A 17,557-nucleotide genomic window follows, 5' to 3' on the forward strand; every position below is an offset into this window, starting at 1 on the left:
ATTATGGATCTGTTATGGAGTACCATCATCATTATGTGCCATGGGTGATCATGGTCTTGACCATATCTGTTCTTGGCAATCTTTTCTACAGAAGTGCCTTCTTTTGGGCAGTGACTTTACAAGACAGATGCCCCCACCCTAGGTCAAATGGAACAATTAACACTGCAAATCATTATATCTGAACTGTGGTGGGGAGAGAGGGAGATAATTAACCACAGAGTTTCTCAATTCCAGACATTTCTTATGAATTAGGAGGCCATTTGGCCCGCTGAGTTTATACTGGATCTTGGAGTGTTCCCACTTGGTTAGCACGATGCTTTACAATGCCAGCTGTAAGACTAGGGTTCAATTCTTGGGCCACTGGGTGTAAGGAACTTGTACATCCACCCGATGACTGCATGGGTTTCCTCCACGTGCTCTGGTTTCCTCCCACGTTCCAAGACGTACAGGTTAGGGTGAGTGAGTTGTGGGCCGCTATGTTGGCACTGGAAGCATGGCCACACTTGCAGGCAGCCTGGCGCAATCCTCACTGATTTGATTTGACATAAACGATGCATTTTCACTGTCTGTTTCAATGTACACATGACAAACAAAGCTAATTCATTTATTCATTGAGATACAGTGTGGAATAGGCCCTTCTAGCCCTTAGAGCAATGCTGTCAACAACCCCCGATTTAACCTCAGTCTGATCACAGGTCAATTTACAATGACCAAGTAACCTATCAACCTTTGTCTTTGGACTGCCGGAGGAAACCCACGCAGTCTTGGGGAGAACGTACAAACTCCTTACAGACAGTGGCAGGAATCGAACCCTTGTCGCAGGTAACACAAGGCGTTGTGCTAACCACAATTCTACCGCTCTGCCCTTTATCTTTAACAGCCCCATTCCCCGGGTTATTGCCCTCTAACCCATTCAGTCTCATGTGCCTCTCAACGTCCCTTCTCTCCCATTCCCCTGCCACTCACACCAGGGGCAACTTTCAGTGGTCAGTTAAACTACCAGCAAACCTTTGGAATGTGGAAGGAAAGCAGTCGGGGGAAAACAGATTTTAGAAGTAACTTTACTTGTCACATAAACAGTATGGTGCAAAAGTCTTCTGCGTGTATACAGACAGTCATGTTTAAGACTTTTGCACAGTACTGTACATTGTGCCTTTCCAGTTACCAAACACCACAGAGCTAATGCAAAGCTTATTTCTGTTACCCACCCACTTTCTTATTTTAACCAACATACAGTGCAGTGCCAGCATCCTAGCTCCATAGTTGTGCCTAAGACTTTTGCACAGTGGTGTACATAAATCTGTCTAAATCCATCGTAAATTTATACAGTGAAACCTGTCCTCTGACCAGTGCAGTCAGAGGACGCACTGCTGGCAGCCTGCAAATGTTGCCGTGCTTCCAATACCAACCGAGCGTGTCCACAACTTAGAAGCAGTTTGGTTTCCTTCCCCATTCATCTTCAGGATGTGGGAGGGAACCAGAGAGGCCGGGGTGAAACTCACGCCATCATGGGGGAGACGGTACAAAATGCTGATGGGCTGCGACGGGAACTGAACCCCTGTTGGCGCAGTTGTCATTTTACGCTACCCCACACAGTCATGGCGGGGAAGTGCAAACGCCATACCGCCAGCACCAGAGATCCGGATCAAACTCAGGTGGTTGTAGAGGCGAGGCATCTTGCCACTCAAATTGTCCAGGTATCTCTTTAAGAGGTTTATGGTTTAAAATAAGTTGGGAGAAGCTGGGGGCAGCTGATTCTAATAAGGAAGAAAGAAGAGATGATTCACACAAGGCCAGGGTGAGGAGCAGGCTGCTTTAATGAGTCCACATGGTCTCCATTCTCACATCAAACCTGTTGAATCATTGACTTTCCACAACCATTAATACACAGTCGAGGATGAGCAACTTTTACGTTTCATTTAAGTGAAACATTTTGTTCTCCCTTTCGTCTGCTGACAGTCAAGAACTGCAAGCTTGCTTTTGGCGTCACATTTTTTTTTAATGTCCTGTCTCTCTCTGTTTAAGATTAGGAATTTAGAATGTCTGTCCGCTTTTTGGTACGTGGAGGAGTTTGGCACAAAACTGCTGCCCGGCTGATGAAGTGCCACAGCTCGCCTTCATATGCATTTATTTAAACTTCCAAACTCCTTAAAAGTCAAAAGCTCCATGAGTTAACGAAATATAATTGAAGGTTAAGGAATCAGTGACCTGATACAGGACTGTCAGATTTGATAGCAGGTCGAAGCCAAAACTCTGTGGCTCTGCATAACAAGCACTGTCACACTTACTGATTTGGACCTTACCCTGCTTCCACACGTTTAGAGTGAGCAGCTAATTGACTTCCCCAGAGATAGTTTGCTGCTCCACCGCAGCACTCGGCTCCTCTGGTTGGCTGGGTGTCGTCTCAGTTGGCCTTTTCCCATCACTATCCCTCAAGGTTCATTAATTTCTCTCAGCGGATAGTCAAGATGCTCCGGTCAGAAAACTGGGCACCTGCCTTCAGGGAGCTAATAGATACACAGTTTCCCAGAAGCTCTTTTCACGGTTCTGAGCCTGAGGTGAAACCTCTGGCAGCGGCAACAGCCCTATAAAAACACACAGGAGGTGTTCACCTTTCACATCGAAATGCTGATGAACTGAAAGGGCAGAATCGCAATAAGTGCCCACTCAGTTGGGAAGTGGGCTGGAAATTTTTGCAGAGCCAAGTCAGGAGATTCAGCTGTGAAATTTAGCGCAGGTCCGATTGCTTGGGGATTATAACCAGGCATTATCAACTTACCGCGGTTTATTACACCAAGGGGTGTCCTTATCATTTACACTATGCTAATTCGTATCCACAGGTGGCTTTCTGCACTTCGAGCGTGAGGTGGGGGTTCCCTGAACTTCATTGTTCAGTGATGTTCTGGAGCTGCCATTTTTCTCTCCACAGTGGTGTACCTTCCAGCTACCATCACTCCTCACAACCAAGAATGCCCTCTCAAAGACCCTCTATCCCATTAGTGGATCTGTCCCGATGAAGGGTCAGGTGAACACTGTGGGGCCTCGGCCCGAAATGTCGACTATTTACTCTTTTCAATAGATGCTGCCTGGCCTGCTGAGCTCCTCCAGCATTTTGTGCGTGCTTCTGTGCATCTGTTTGGCCCCTTAGATCAAGGTGGCTGCAAATCAGAGGGTTTCCAAAAACCATTTAAAAAGATAGATGTCGTGCATTTAATATTTCAATGATATTTGAGTAATCTTGTAAATATATATTCAACTTGAGTCCTAAGAAAGGGTCTCGGCCCAAAACATCTACTCTTTTCCATAGACACGGCTAGACCTGCCAAGTTGTGTGTGTGTGTTGCTTTGGGATTCCAGCATCTGCAGATTTTCTTGTGTTTATACAATAATTGCATACATCACCATGTTACCAGCTGATATGGGCTCGCCTCACTTAAAAGTAAAAAATGAAGTTACACCCGTATTCCCAGACTCCTGTGTCTTCTTTTGAACTAGTTTGATGTTTTGAAGTTATAAATAACAAGAGATCCATTTAAATCAACACACACAAAATGCTGGAGCAACTCAGTACGCTAGGCAGTGTCTATGGAAAAGAGTAAATACTCAACATTTCTGGCTGTTCATTATTTTCTATAGGTGCGGCCTAGCCTGCAGAGGTCCTCTAGTAAACACAAAGTACACTGCAGATGCTGTGGTCAAATCAACACGTACAAACAAGCTGGAGGAACTCAGCAGGCCGGGCAGCATCTATGGAAATGAGCAGTCAATGTTTCGGGCCGAGACCCTTCGTCAGGACTTGGCCCGAAACGTTGACTGCTCATTTCCATGGATGCTGCCCGACCTGCTGAGTTCCTTCAGCTTGTTTGTACGTGTTGAGGTCCTCTAGTATTCTGTGTGTCTTGTTCGGATTTCCAGCATCTGCAGATTCTCTCGTGTCTGCAATCCATTTAAACCACATTTTATTTCATGGCAAGGCAAATGTTCACTTGTTGAAATTCAATGGGAGTGTCCAGCCCAAGTTCTCAATTGGCAAATCTGGTACAAACCGCCTCTGAACACAGAACATAGTACCACACAGGAGCAGGTGTTGTACCGAACCAATATTGCCAATGTTAACTAATCCCTTCTGCCTGCACATGGTCCATATCTCCCCAACACAGCATATACACATGCCTCCCAACAGTTCATTCCAGGCACCCACCACACTTGTGTAAAACCTCCCCCACATGCCTCCTTTGAACTTCCTTCTCTCATCTAAACGTCCATTACCCTCTAGAATTTGATAACTTGACCCTGAGAGAAATATACCAGCTGACTGCTCTAACTATGACATAATTTTATTTCCATCATTAAAGACCCCCCCCCCCCATCATCCAACCTTGTTCTCATTGCTACCATCAGGAAGGAGGTACAGAGGCCTGAAGGCAACAATTCAGGAAAAGCTCTTTCCCCTCTGCCGTCCTATTTTTGAATTGAGATTGAACCCATGAACCCTACCTCACTTTCCATTTTTGACTACTTATTTAATTTAACTTTTTTATATATATACTTCCTGTATTTCAAGTTTTTCTGTATTATTATGTATTGCAGTGTACTGCCACCATAAAGACAACACATTTCATGACATATGCTGGTGATATTAAACCTGATTCTGACTCTGATCTCTCAGGCCTCCTCCCAGCCTCTGACGTTCCAGAGAAAACAATCCAAGTTCATCCAAACTCTCGTGATAGCACCTGCCCTCTAATCCAGGCAGCATCCTGGTAAACTTCTGCATTCTCTCCAAAGCCTCGACATCCTCCTTGCAATGAGATGACCAGAAACGAAAGCAATACTACTTCAAGATTCAGGCCGGGTAGTCCCAAACCTGATGGTGTGAACATCGATTTCTCAAGCTACCGGGAATGGCCCCCTCCCCCCACTGTCTCTATTCCCCATCCTCTTTTCCCTTTCTTACCTTATCTCCTTGCTTGCCTGTTGCCTCCCTCTGGTGTTCTTCCCCTTTTTTCTTTCTTCCATGGCCTTCTGTTCTCTCCTATCAGATTACCCCTTCTCCAGCCCTGTATCTCTTCTACCAATCAACTTTGTACGTTATCTATCAGTGATTTATGTACAGGATTCCAACAAAACTCTCACCAATTCAAAATTATCTGCTTTCTGTTTTCCCTCCCAAAGTGAATGAACTTGTCCTTGTCCTTCACTGAGAATTTCTATATCCCCCTCAAGTTTCTCTACTTCCTCCTCACAAAACAAACTGGTTTTATATTGCCTCTCACCCAAACCACCGAAGTGGATTGTTAACAAGTGCAGACTCTGCAACCCTGCTGTAGAAGCATACTGTTCTCAACATCCTGAACATCCAATTGACAGGGGTTTAGTGATTGCCCAAGTGCAGAGGAACCAATAGATATGTCTCTACCAAAGATGTTGTACGGCGCTCCTTCCCTCCGCTAGCCTGCAGGTCACCCTTGGGAAAAGTGTAGCACCTGCTTAGCCCCCCGATCAGGGTCACGTAAAGCCATGGGAGCAGGTTGTGGATGGTTGTACGAGCAGCTGGTGCACATCACAAGTCCTGGCTCTGCAACCACTGACACCAGGCAGACAAACCCTGAAGAGTTTCGATAATGGCTGGGGTCACCTGTCTTGTAAAGATACGGCCCAGAAGAAGAAACCACTTCTGTAGAAAAATTTGCCGAGAACAGTCATGGTCATGGAAAGGAGGTGGGACCGGGGGTGGTGAGGCAAAGGCAGCAACTGTAGCAGAGCAGCAGGGCGCTGCTGTGACGTCTTGTATTAGGCACAAGTGAGACAATCATTGACCAAATCATGGACAACTTGGGACATAGACAGTCGTCAAAATCATCTCTTTATAAATTCTAGGGTCCGTTGAATCCTCGGGGGGGTCAACCAGGTGGGAAGAGTGACCCCACCCCAGGGTGTAGAGTGGCAGGGCAAACAGCCAATTGGGAGGTCCAACAGCTGGGCCTGGATCTGACTGCTGGGCAGCCTTCACCTCAGTTTCCATTCCCCAAATCACTGGAGCAGCGACACACGAGCAGGTAATGATGGGCTCTGCACTGGCATTGTCCTCGGACACATCGAACTGCTGGGAGAGAGCATCGGCCTTGGTATTCTTGCTGCTGGGATGGTAGGTGAGGGTGGAATTAAACTGGGTGAAGAAGAAAGTTAAGACCCTTGGCATCATGAATATTTTGTGATTTGTCCACACTAGAAAAGGGCGCTGTGCTCCCTCCAGGCAGTCTCATGCTACCAGGGCATCCTGGACTGGCAGGAAGTTCTCGGCTTCCAACATTTTGCTGTGGTCAAACAACGGGAGACAAAAGCACAGGGGTGTGACTGATTATCTACTGAAGAGCACAGCTCCAATGCCCTCACCAGATGCATCAACGTCAAGGATGAATGAAAGGACGGGGTCTGGAGGTGCAGCACTGGGGCGGTGTTGAAGTGTCACTTCCGCTCTGAGAGTGTTTGGTCTGCTTCACTTGCCCATCGGGATCCCGCAGAAGTCTTCTTGGGAGCCGTGATGGAAGCGAAATTTCTGATGAAATGGTGATGAAGTGCCAGACCTGTCTGACCGTAGATGGCTTGGGCCACCCCATGACTACACTGGTCCATTTGAACACTGGAAAGAACGAGTATATAGCCCAAGAACAACATCTGCTGTTTGTGGAACTCACACTTCTCTGGCTGGGCATAAGGTTTGTTGTTGAAGAGCCATCTGAGAACCCTCCAAACATACTGGACGTGTTCAATGTCACGTGCATGATCGCTGTCTTCTTTCAGAGACCCGCCCGCAGGAATGCCCAGACTCCCCGACAGCAAACGTGAGTGCAACACCAGCTTAAGTAAACTCCTACAAGTACTTCATATACTGTTTCTCTTGTATAAATCCACAATATTTCGGTCCAATTCTATTATTAATTTTATGGTGGTGCCATCTCCTTCATAGTAGATTCCACCATTATCCCAACTCCTGATGTCTGCCTAACTAGTATATGGCCCTCCATTTACACCTGCATAACACTGGGGCTACATTTGCTACCTACCAATATGGCAGCTCTTCTAGATACTGCGGAATTTTGGAAGTTGATAATTGATGCCTTCCTGTCAGCTTGAACCAGTCTGGCCATTTTCCTCTGACCTCTCTCAGTAACAAGGCATTTTGCCCACAGAACTGCCGCTCACTGGAAGCTTTTATTGTTCTTCTCTCCATGCTCTGCGACCTCTAGAGTCCATTCTGCATGAAAATCCCAGGAGATCAGCAGTCTCTGAGATACTCAAGTTACCCTGTCTGGCACCAACAATCATTCCACAGTCAATGTCACTTAGATCACATTTCTTCCCCATTCTGATGTTAGGTCTGAGCAAAAACTGAACCTCTTGACCATGTCTGCATGCTTTTATGCACTGAGTTGCTGCCACGCGATTGGCTGATTGGATGGTTGCATTCACAAACACGTGTAAAGTCGTACCTAATTAAGTGGCCACTGAGTGCTGATCCTGGCTGTTTATTTCTACACCCATTGATAACTCATTTAACTTTTTGCGAATGCTGTGTGATTCAGATAAGGAGCTTTTTCACTAATTTTCCCCACTCTGACACAAATTGAACATGTCCATGTGCACTTTTCCTTCTGATTTGCAACAGCTGAAAACCCAGCAGCTGCAGATGCTGGAAATACTTAGTGGATCAGATCCAGAGTCTGATTTATTTATCACGGGTACATCAGAAATTATCAGGGGTGCAGTAAGGGGTAAATGCAAGCAGGCGTTTTCCACTGAGCATAAGTGGGACTTACAAACGATGGGTGGTTTAAGGGTGAAAGGTGAAAAGCTTGAGAGGAACATGAGGGGAAACTTCACTCCAGAGGGTGTGAGAGTTTGGAACGAGCTGCCTGCACATTCGAGCTCAATTTCAATTTTAAGAGAAGTCTGGATACATACATAGATAATAGGGGCGTGTGTGGCTACGGTCAGAGTGCAGGTCAATGAGACTTGGCAATGGTTCGGCTCGGACTAGATGGGCCGAAGGGCCTGTTTCTTTGCTGAACTTTTCTGTGACTCTGACTCTAAAACATTCAGTGAAATGTGTCATTTCCATGAACAACCAACAAACCTAAGGGTGAGCTGCAGGCAGCCCAGCAAATGTCGCCACACATTATGGTGCCAGCATAACATGCCGACAAAGCTCGGCAGAGCAACACAAAACATGACAAAGCAGAACATACCAGGCAACAAAGCAGCAACAGCAGAGCGAGCCCCATTCCTCCCTCTAACCCCAGGATAGGCACTGTCTCCAGCCTCCAGCAGACTTGTGGATTCACAAACACTGAACCCTGCCTTCCCCAGTGGATTTGGAGTGTTTGCAAGTATCAAAAGAGTTTTAACATGAAACTTTACCTCTGCAGTATCACCTTAACTCTTACTTTACAAGTTCTCTGTAGCAAAGAACCTTTGCAACAGTTTAGTTTAGAACTTTCCCCACAGCCTTAGTTACTTAGTTTGTCAGGACGATGATCCCAGCCTAACATAAGCAAAGTCCATTCTAACAGAGCAACCATCTTTTTCTCCAGGACTGAATTGAAACCGGCTTCACCCTCACCAATCTTTGAGCCACACATTCACCTCACAAATATTATTGACACCATAAAGATTTGCATGTGGCCAGATAATAACCAAGAGATTTTGTGATTCCAGTTCTGTTTGAATTCATTTGCATACCGTCGAATGAAAAAAAAAATTCGCCTGAACCATGGTAATCGGTCAATGTTTTGAAACTCGATTTTTTAAAACATTAAAAACGTAACCTTTTACAAGATTTGAAACCCAAAGCAATCTCTGGTTCAAACTCAGAGATGTAAACCACTTGAGAGAGGGGACAGCTCCAATTCCATATATAAGTTTGCTGACGACACCACTGTTGTTGGCCGAATCAAACAAAGGTGGTAACAAATCAGCATATGGGGAGGGGGTGAGTGGAAGATCAAAAATCTGGATCAGTGGGTGCCATAACAACAACAGCTTACTCAATGTCAACAAGACTAAGGAGCTGATTATTGACTACAAGAGGGGGAAACCAGAGGTCCTCGAGCCAGTCCTCGTCAGAGGATCGGAGGTAGAGAGGGAGAGCAACTTTAAGTTCCTTGGAGTTTTCATTTCAGAGGATCTGTCCGACATCCAGAATGTGAAAGCCGTTACAAAGAAAGAACAGTAGCACCTCTACTTTCTTTGGAAGTTTGTGAAGTTTCAGGATGTCATCGAAAACTTTGACAAACTTCTATAGATGTGGGGGTGGAGAGTATTTGACTGCTTGCATAACAACCTGGAATGGAAACACCAATGCCCGTGAGTGGAAAATTACAAAAAGTAGCAGTTACAGCCGAGTCCATCATGGGTCAATCTCTCCCCATCATTGAACATATCTACAAGGATCACTATCCCAGGAGATCAGCAGCCAGCAGCAAAGGCTCCTACTATCAGGCAATGCTCTCTTCTCGCTGCTGCCATCAGGAAGGAAGTACAGCAGCCTCAGGACTTACACCACCAGGTGTAGGAACAGTTATTACCCCATTAGCCTCTTGAATCAGACAGGTGATCACAAGAGGGGTGTGGTGAACTATGTGCCTGTCGGGACACGCCCCTGCTGACTGCTCCTGTGGCTCCTCCCACAGGCCCCTGTATAAAGGAGACCTGCGGCCTGAAGATCGGCCTCAGTCTCCAGGACCTTGTATGATAGACACTCACTCCTGGTTCCTTCTTCCAGTCAATAAAAGCCGATATCTCGCCTACGTCTCAGTGTGAGTTATTGATGGTGCATCAAGGGGGAAACCAGAGGTCCACGAGCCAGTCCTCATCAGAGGATCGGAGGTAGAGAGGGAGAGCAACTTTAAATTCCTTGGAGTTTTCATTTCAGAGGATCTGTCCAACATCCAGAATGTGAAAGCCGTTACAAAGGAAGAACAGTAGCACCTCTACTTTCTTTGGTGATCAGGTTCCTTGTGTCCTACAAGTGATTTATTGACAATAATTATTTAGCGACTTTTTCAAGCTGCCTGGTCAAAATTCCCCAAGATGATGGGGATTGCACCAGGAGGCACTGTTTCATTCCTGCGGATTACATCGCTCTGACGTCTAGAGTCTGTTTGACATTAACCTGAGGTGGGATATACACTGCTACCAAGTTCATTGCTAAAATTAGCCGTGGCAGGTAAAATGGCTGGCACTCGATTGCAAGGTGTCCGGGTCTGGTGAACAACACCGCCATGTTTGTACACCACGAGGAATTGATCATGAAACAAACCCCCCCCCCAACCCCCACCTTTGGCTTTAAAAGACTCAGCAGTCCTATCTTGGCGGTGTATTGTGAACCCGTCAATCTGATTCGCTGTGTCCAGAAAGGGTCTCCCCACGTCTCCCCTCTCCCATCAGGCAGAAGATAGAAAAATCTGAGAGCATGTACCCCCCTGCTCAAGGGCAGCCTCCATCCCACAGGTATGAGAGAAAGGAATAGTCCCCTGCTTTGATAAGGATAGGTTCCAGGCCTCACCTCATAATGGCCAAGCATCTTATTGTCTGCCTGTACTGCACTCACTCTGTAACACTTTATTCTGATACTGTTTTCTGTTGGACTTCCTTAATGCACTGTTGCAATGACAGCATACAAAACAAACCTGGATACATCTGACAACACTAAACCAATTTACCAACTTCCTCTACCTCTGATGCTCCTTTCCCTCTAACAGTAACACATTTCACCATTAAGCCCTGTAGGATAATGTTGCCATTAATTGGCCCTGGTGCAAACTACCCAGATATTTAATAACCTAAAAGTCTGTTAGACACTGTAACTGTGCCCCATGCTGACCTTATTAAATCTAAGACTTACTCAAAGCATTGTTCCACAAACTGTATTGCCTTCAGGGGCAAGGCTGCCCACCTGACTGTGAAATGTGTTTCAGGTGACATAGTGTTGGCCAACACCTTTATTACATATGACCTGCCTTTGATCTCAAGTTCAGCTCAAGGGAAAGTGTGGTCGGAAAAGAACCGTGCACAAGTGAAGTCTGCCGATTCCCGGCGTGACGTCAGTAAGCATTCATTCCGTGGAACAACGTGCCTGTGATCCCTTAATCTCGTCAGCTTTGCTTAAAGATGGATGCCCCTGACATCTGGGCCATGCTACTTTGAGAATGTTGATTCGGGATCAGCTTGCACTAATGTGGCCTAAGAGGCAGGATTCAGTATTCCCCTTCACTGTCAACTGATCACAGATACACTCCAATCCCAGCTGTCAGACTGGTTTGAAAAAATTAAAACACTTCCCCCTCTTGGCTGGTAAGCACACTGCACCAGCTACAACCTCACAATGTGGACAACACTAACTTACATTCATATTGCACCTTTACTGCCTGGGAAGGTCATATTGTTGCTGGCAGACTCTTGCTGTGCACTCAGATTAGCTACCACCTTCCTTGACTTACACTAAGATGATCATTTATTTTTAGAGAGTAGCTTTATTTGTCACGTGTTCATTGGACATACATTGACTGGGATCGGCCATGATGGAGTGGCGGAGCAGACTCGATGGGCTGAGTGGCCTAATTCTGCTCCTATGCCTCATGGTCTTACGTCAATGGCAAGTGCAGTCCAAGGATGTGCTGAGGGCCATGCTTCCATCGCTAACGCAGCTTGTCCACAACTTATTAACCCTTTCCATCGACTTGGCCAAGCCAGTCCTCAGTGACATTAGATGCAGAGCCAAGAGCTGGCAGCCCAAGTCTGAAACTCATCAGAGGTCAATAGTTGCTGATGCTTGATATCAGCTGGTGAATTGCAGCCCAGATAAACCATTTCTCTTGGCAGACTTTGATAAAGATTAGCTTTATTTGTGACATGTGTATTGAGATTTCTGGGTGGAAAGGTGGAGATACGTCTCTACCAAAGGAGGTGTAAGGTGCTCCTTCCCTCCACTAGCCTGCAGGTCACCCTTGGGCAAGGTGTAGCACCTGCTTAGCCCCTCCGATCAGGACCATGAGAGCAGGTCGTATGAGCAGCTACTGCATATCACAAGCCCTGGTTATGTGATTACTGACGCCAGGCAATCTCTGAAGGGTATTGATAATGGCTGGGGTCACCCGTCTTGTAAAGACACTGCCCAGGAGAAGGCAATAGCAATACTTCTGTAGAAAATTTGCCAAGAACAATCACAGTCATGGGAAGTCCATGATCACCCACACCATACGACGTGACACACGATGAACAAACAAACTTTGAAACATCAAAACATTCATCAAAATGCGTCGTTTTGAATCAACTACCAGCTGTTTCAAGGATTGTGGTGGGAAGACCACAAGAGTCGCCATGCTTCCAGAGCCAATGCTCACACAACACACACAAAATGCTGGTGGAACGCAGCAGGCCAGGCAGCATCTATAGGGAGAAGCACTGTCAAAGTTTCGGGCCGAGACCCTTCGCCAGGACTAACTGAAAGGAAAGATAGATACTCTTACTATCTTTCCTTTCAGTTAGTCCTGACGAAGGGTCTCGGCCCGAAACGTCGACAGCGCTTCTCCCTACAGATGCCGCCTGTCCTGCTGCGTTCCACCAGCATTTTGTGTGTGTTGCTTGAATTTCCAGCATCTGCAGATTTCCTCCTGATAGCGTGCTCACGTCTCATGAGCCCTAACTGTACGTCTTTGAAACGTGGGAGGAAATCAGAGCACGCGGAGGAAACCCAAGTGATCATGGGGAGAACATACAAACACCTGATAGACAGAGGGAACTCAGATCGGTGATCACTGGCACCGTAAAGTGTTACGCCACAGAGTGCCCAAATGGTGAAACAGTTCATCAGGATCTTTGCAAGGCTGTTGCCAGGACTCGTGGAGATAGGTTACAGGCAAGATAGGACTTTATTCCTTGGAGCGTAGGAGGCTAAGGGGTGATCTCAGAGAGGTTGTGTAAAATCATGAGGGCATAGATAGGGTGAATGCACTCAATCTTTCTCCCAGCGAAAAGAGCACAAAAAACTGAAGGGCATAGGCTTAAGGTGAAAAGGTAAAGATGTACAAGGAACCTGGGCATCAGTTTCACACAGAGGCTGGTTTGAATATGGAATGAGCTAACAGAGGAAGTGGTTGAGGTAGGTACAGAAAGAACAGTTAAAAGATATTTGGACAGTTTCATGGATAGGAAAGGTTTAGAGAGACGAGAGTCCAAGTTCAAGCAAATAATGTCATGAGAGAAGTTCAGCTCTCTTTGCATGTTTAACTTTGAGTTATATTTTTGTGGCACCACAGTAGTGTAACGCGACACTATTACAGCTCAGGTCATCGGAGTTCAGAGCTCTGTAAATTTCTACAGATGTACTGTGGAGAGCATTCTAACTGGTTGCATCACCGTCTGGGATCAGGAAGAGCCGCAGAGAGTCATAAGCTCGGCCAGCTCCACTACAGGCACCAGCCTCACCAGCATCTAGGGTACCAACAAAGGGTACCATCCGTAATTAAGGACCTCCACCACCCAGGAGGTATGCCCTCTCCCCATTGCTAGCATCAAGGAGGAGGTACAGGAGCCTGAGGTCACATACTCAAAGTTTCACCCACAGCTTCTTCCCTTCTGCCATCAGATTTCTGAATGGACAATGAACCCATGAACATTACTTCTTTTTTTTAAACCTTTTTTCTATTTTTGCACTACTTACCTAATATATATATATATATATATATATATATATTTATTTATTGTAATATATTGTGTTTTTAAATTTTTATGCATTGCAGTGTACTGCTGTCGCAAAACAACAAATTTCATGACATACGTCAGTGATATTAAAGCTGATTCTGATTTTGAATTCTGATGGTGTCTGGAAAGGGTTTGTTCTCTCCATGATTGTGTGGGCTTCCTTCAGTTGTTCCAGTTTCCAACCCCCATTCCAAAGACGTACCGGTTAGTAGACGAATCCATGGCCCTGTGATTCGGGTACTGTTACATCAGTGGGTTACTGGGTAGCACAGTTCTTTGGGCCAGAAGGGACTATTCCACATTGTACCTCTAAATAAAAACTAAATATAAATAAAATAAACTTGATGTCACTAAATAATGTTATTAGAAAAGTTCAGCTCACTTGGCACGTTTTATTTAGGAGTTTTATTTAGCACTCTGTTCCTGGCTTCAAGTTTAACTCTTATGCTGAACAAAACTCCTAAACATAAACATACTAACTGAGGCACAAACACGAGAAAAGTTCCTCCAGCATTTTGTATTTTTTTATTCATTTTCGGTATGTGGGAGTTGCCAGCTAAGCCAGTGTTTATTGTGTGATACTAAGTGAGTCAAACTTTTCTAGTAACACTATTTAATGTCAGCAAGATACTCACTGAGACAAAAATTGAATTAATTTAAGCTAATTTAATCTTTAAGCCTGACAAATATCCGCTCAACCCATGAAAGCTTATTTCCTGATCTATCATAAGTTTCACTCATCTGCCTCTTTGGTAGTTAAATAAAAGTTGTTTTAAACAATCCCTCTAAATTCGACCCAGTTGTGTTAAACAAAGGAGAGAAAGAAGGAAAAAATATGCCTAGCTACGAAACGGAAGGAGCAGCAAGCTGTGAGATCATAGAGAACCTGTTTGCCTCTGCAGGCAGGCGTTCATCAGCAGAGTTCACTGAGGTCCTTGAAGCCACCCCTCCTTGAACTCCACAATCTGAGATCAGCTAGCTCAGCGTAGGAGAGCAGTCAACTGTGGAACCTCCCCAGTCACTTTGCTGTTAACTCTACTGAGTGATGGAATTAGCATTCTGAAGCTCATTTAAACCTCTGCATCTGGTGTGGAAACACACTGCCGATGATCCCCGTGGAACCAGGCAACTTGGGTACTCCGTACCCTACCTGCACCCACAAAGTGTCAGCAGCCACGATGAAGCCACTCTCAGGTTGGACAAGCCCCACCTCATAGTCCGTCTGGGTAGCCTCCAACCCGATGACAAGAACTTCAAGTTCTCCGCCCTCCAGTAATATCTCCCCTCTTCCCCCTCCTCTCTTTTCCCATTCCCTATTCCGACTCCCTTCTGACCTCTTCTCCTCTCCTCACCTGCCCAACGGCTCAATACATAAAACAGATACAACGCTGCTGGAAACTCAGCAGTTTGCTGTGAGACACAGTTTGGTCCACTCAAGGTTTTTCGGTCTTCCAGAGCAAGGCATAAGCAAGCACTGCTGACTGGCACATTCCAGATAGCAAGAGGACAAGTTGAGGGAGGTGCTGAACCTCCGTGAGACCGATGCAAAGGCTCTGTGGGGAAAAAACACAATCTCGGGTCCGGCTCCTACTGGACGCTGGAGGCTGGGCCCAGAGTAACAACATCTCAAACACTTCACTGACAGAATCTCCAGCGTGAAATGTTGGTGAAGCTGATAATATTGTAAGGGAATGTGTTGAAGTATTGATGTTAGGACTAGTGTTGATACAGTGAATTAAGTCCTTGTTGAATGTAGTTTACATTCAGATTTATCTATCATTTGAACATACAGTGAAATGTCCCACACACAAAATGCAGGAGGAGCTCAGCAGGCCAGGCAGCCTCTAAGGAGAAGAATGAACATTTCAGGCCCTTCATCATTCCTCTCCATAGATGCTGCCTGGCCTGCTGAGTCTCCAGCATTTTGTGTGTTTCAGCAGGATTGGAGAAAAAAAGCTGAGGAGAAGATTTAAAAGGTGGGGGAAGAGAGGAAGAAACACAAGGTGAGAGGTGAAACCAGGAGGGGGAGGGATGAAGTAAAGAGCTGGGAAGTTGATTAGTGAAGTAGATACAGGGCTGGAGAAGGGGGAATCTGATAGGACAGGACAGAAGGCCATGGAAGAAAGTAAAGGGGGAGGAGCACCAGAGGGAGGTGATGGGCAGGCAAGGAGATAAGGTGAGAAAGGGAAAAGGGGATAGTGTTAGTGAAACATGCCATTTGTGTTAACAACTAACACAGCCAAGGATGTGTTGGGGGCAGCCAGCAAGTGTCACCCTACATTCCAGCACCAACATAGCATACCCACAATGTTCAGCAGCAACAATACAACAATTCAGCAACAGCCAAACAAGCCCCTTTCCCACCCCAACTCATACACACAAACAGGCCTCCAACAGCAGGACAGGCCACCTCTGGGCCTCCAGTCCTTGGCACCAGACTCTCAGACTCGCAACCTGCCTCCTTTTGATTATCAAAGGCAACATGAGTGAATCTGCAGATGCTGGAAATGACTAAAAACACAAAATGCTGTCTGGCCTGCTGAGTTCTGCCAACATTTTGTGTTTTCATTTTGATTATCGTTTACTTGCAATGCACTTTTTCTCTAACTGTTACACTTTACTTTGCATTGTTGTTTCTTTACCTTGTTCTACCCCAATGCACTGTTCAGTATAAACATTATGTAAGACAAGCTTTTCACTGAACTTTGGTGCATGTAACAATAATAAACCAACTCCAATACCAGTACCTTGCCAACAAGATCTGGAATGCTAAACAGAGCAAGACCAACGTCCACACTGTTCCCTCTTATCGGCACGGATGCACGGCCACACAGTAACTGAAACACTCTCACGCACATAGCCTTTGTCGCCATGCAGCTGAAATATCTTTTTTAAATAATGTTAATATAACCTTGAAATTATGCTAATATAATTTTGAGATCTATGTTAATACAATTGTGAAATATCCTGTGATTAATTATATGTTAATGAATATAATCCATAAATTTTCTAAATAATAAAAATTACCTTTACTTTGAAATGTTTTAGCGCTTTAACGTATTTACGTTGTCAGTGATTCAAGTTACAACACTGTTACAAATTGCAACAATGAACACAGAATGGAAGTCGGTACCTCGTTGTTAATAAACTGCCAGCCTGCTGAACATGACGCCGAAATATGGATATTACAGGAAAAAATAATTGAAGTGCCGCACAGTTTTCGGGCGGTGTAAGAATCCCCTGCTCAGAGCAATGGTTAGTCCACACAACTGTAAAGAAAAACATCAGAGGAAACACTGAATACTTCAACCATTATGCAAGCCATTTCAGCAGATGCTTACTTAAGTTGAAATGGTCAAAGTCCAGAAGTGCCACAGAGATCTGGATCCAGATAGAAAGTGCTCCTCCAGAAAAAAAGGTGTGCAGTCCAATCTCATGGCAGACCACTGTTCAGTGATGAAAAACTAAGTGCTGGAAGTAGATCAGTCAGCATCTGTGGAGAGAGGAACAGAATTAATGCTCCATGCTGACAAAAGTTTGAAAGCAGAAATGTTTTAATTTGCAGGAAGTTGGAAGGATGGAGTGAACAAGGGAAATGTTGGTGACAGGGTGGAGACCAATATTGTCTAAGTGACGGAAAAGCTGCTGGTTCAGTCCAGAAAATTTAGTGTAAAACTGTCATGCAAAATTCAATAGCTTGATCAGAAATTCTTCAATGAAGAAACAGGAAAGGAGAAGAGTTGCTCTTTGCTTGGGACGTGGTTGGGTTGGAGGAGGCTATCTTCCCCAGCAA

The 17,557-nt window shown here is 45.4% G+C and overlaps 1 long non-coding RNA gene across 3 annotated transcripts in view; it reads right to left on the minus strand.

Annotated features, from left to right (window-relative positions):
* The window catches only part of LOC132396049 (uncharacterized), a 53,152-nt gene that overhangs the window by 24,939 nt on the left and 10,656 nt on the right, over nucleotides 1-17,557 (minus strand). For 2 of the 3 annotated variants that reach the window (XR_009512833.1, XR_009512831.1), the window contains exons 2-3: nucleotides 17,106-17,257; nucleotides 16,898-17,033 (exon numbers count right to left, since the gene is read on the minus strand). This is a non-coding gene — a long non-coding RNA (uncharacterized LOC132396049). Of the gene's footprint in view, nucleotides 1-16,897; nucleotides 17,061-17,105; nucleotides 17,258-17,557 lie in introns of all 3 variants that reach the window. The other variant, XR_009512832.1, reaches the window with a different exon arrangement.

The sequence above is a fragment of the Hypanus sabinus genome, chromosome 6, assembly GCF_030144855.1.
Source record: "Hypanus sabinus isolate sHypSab1 chromosome 6, sHypSab1.hap1, whole genome shotgun sequence".
NCBI lineage: Eukaryota > Metazoa > Chordata > Chondrichthyes > Myliobatiformes > Dasyatidae > Hypanus > Hypanus sabinus.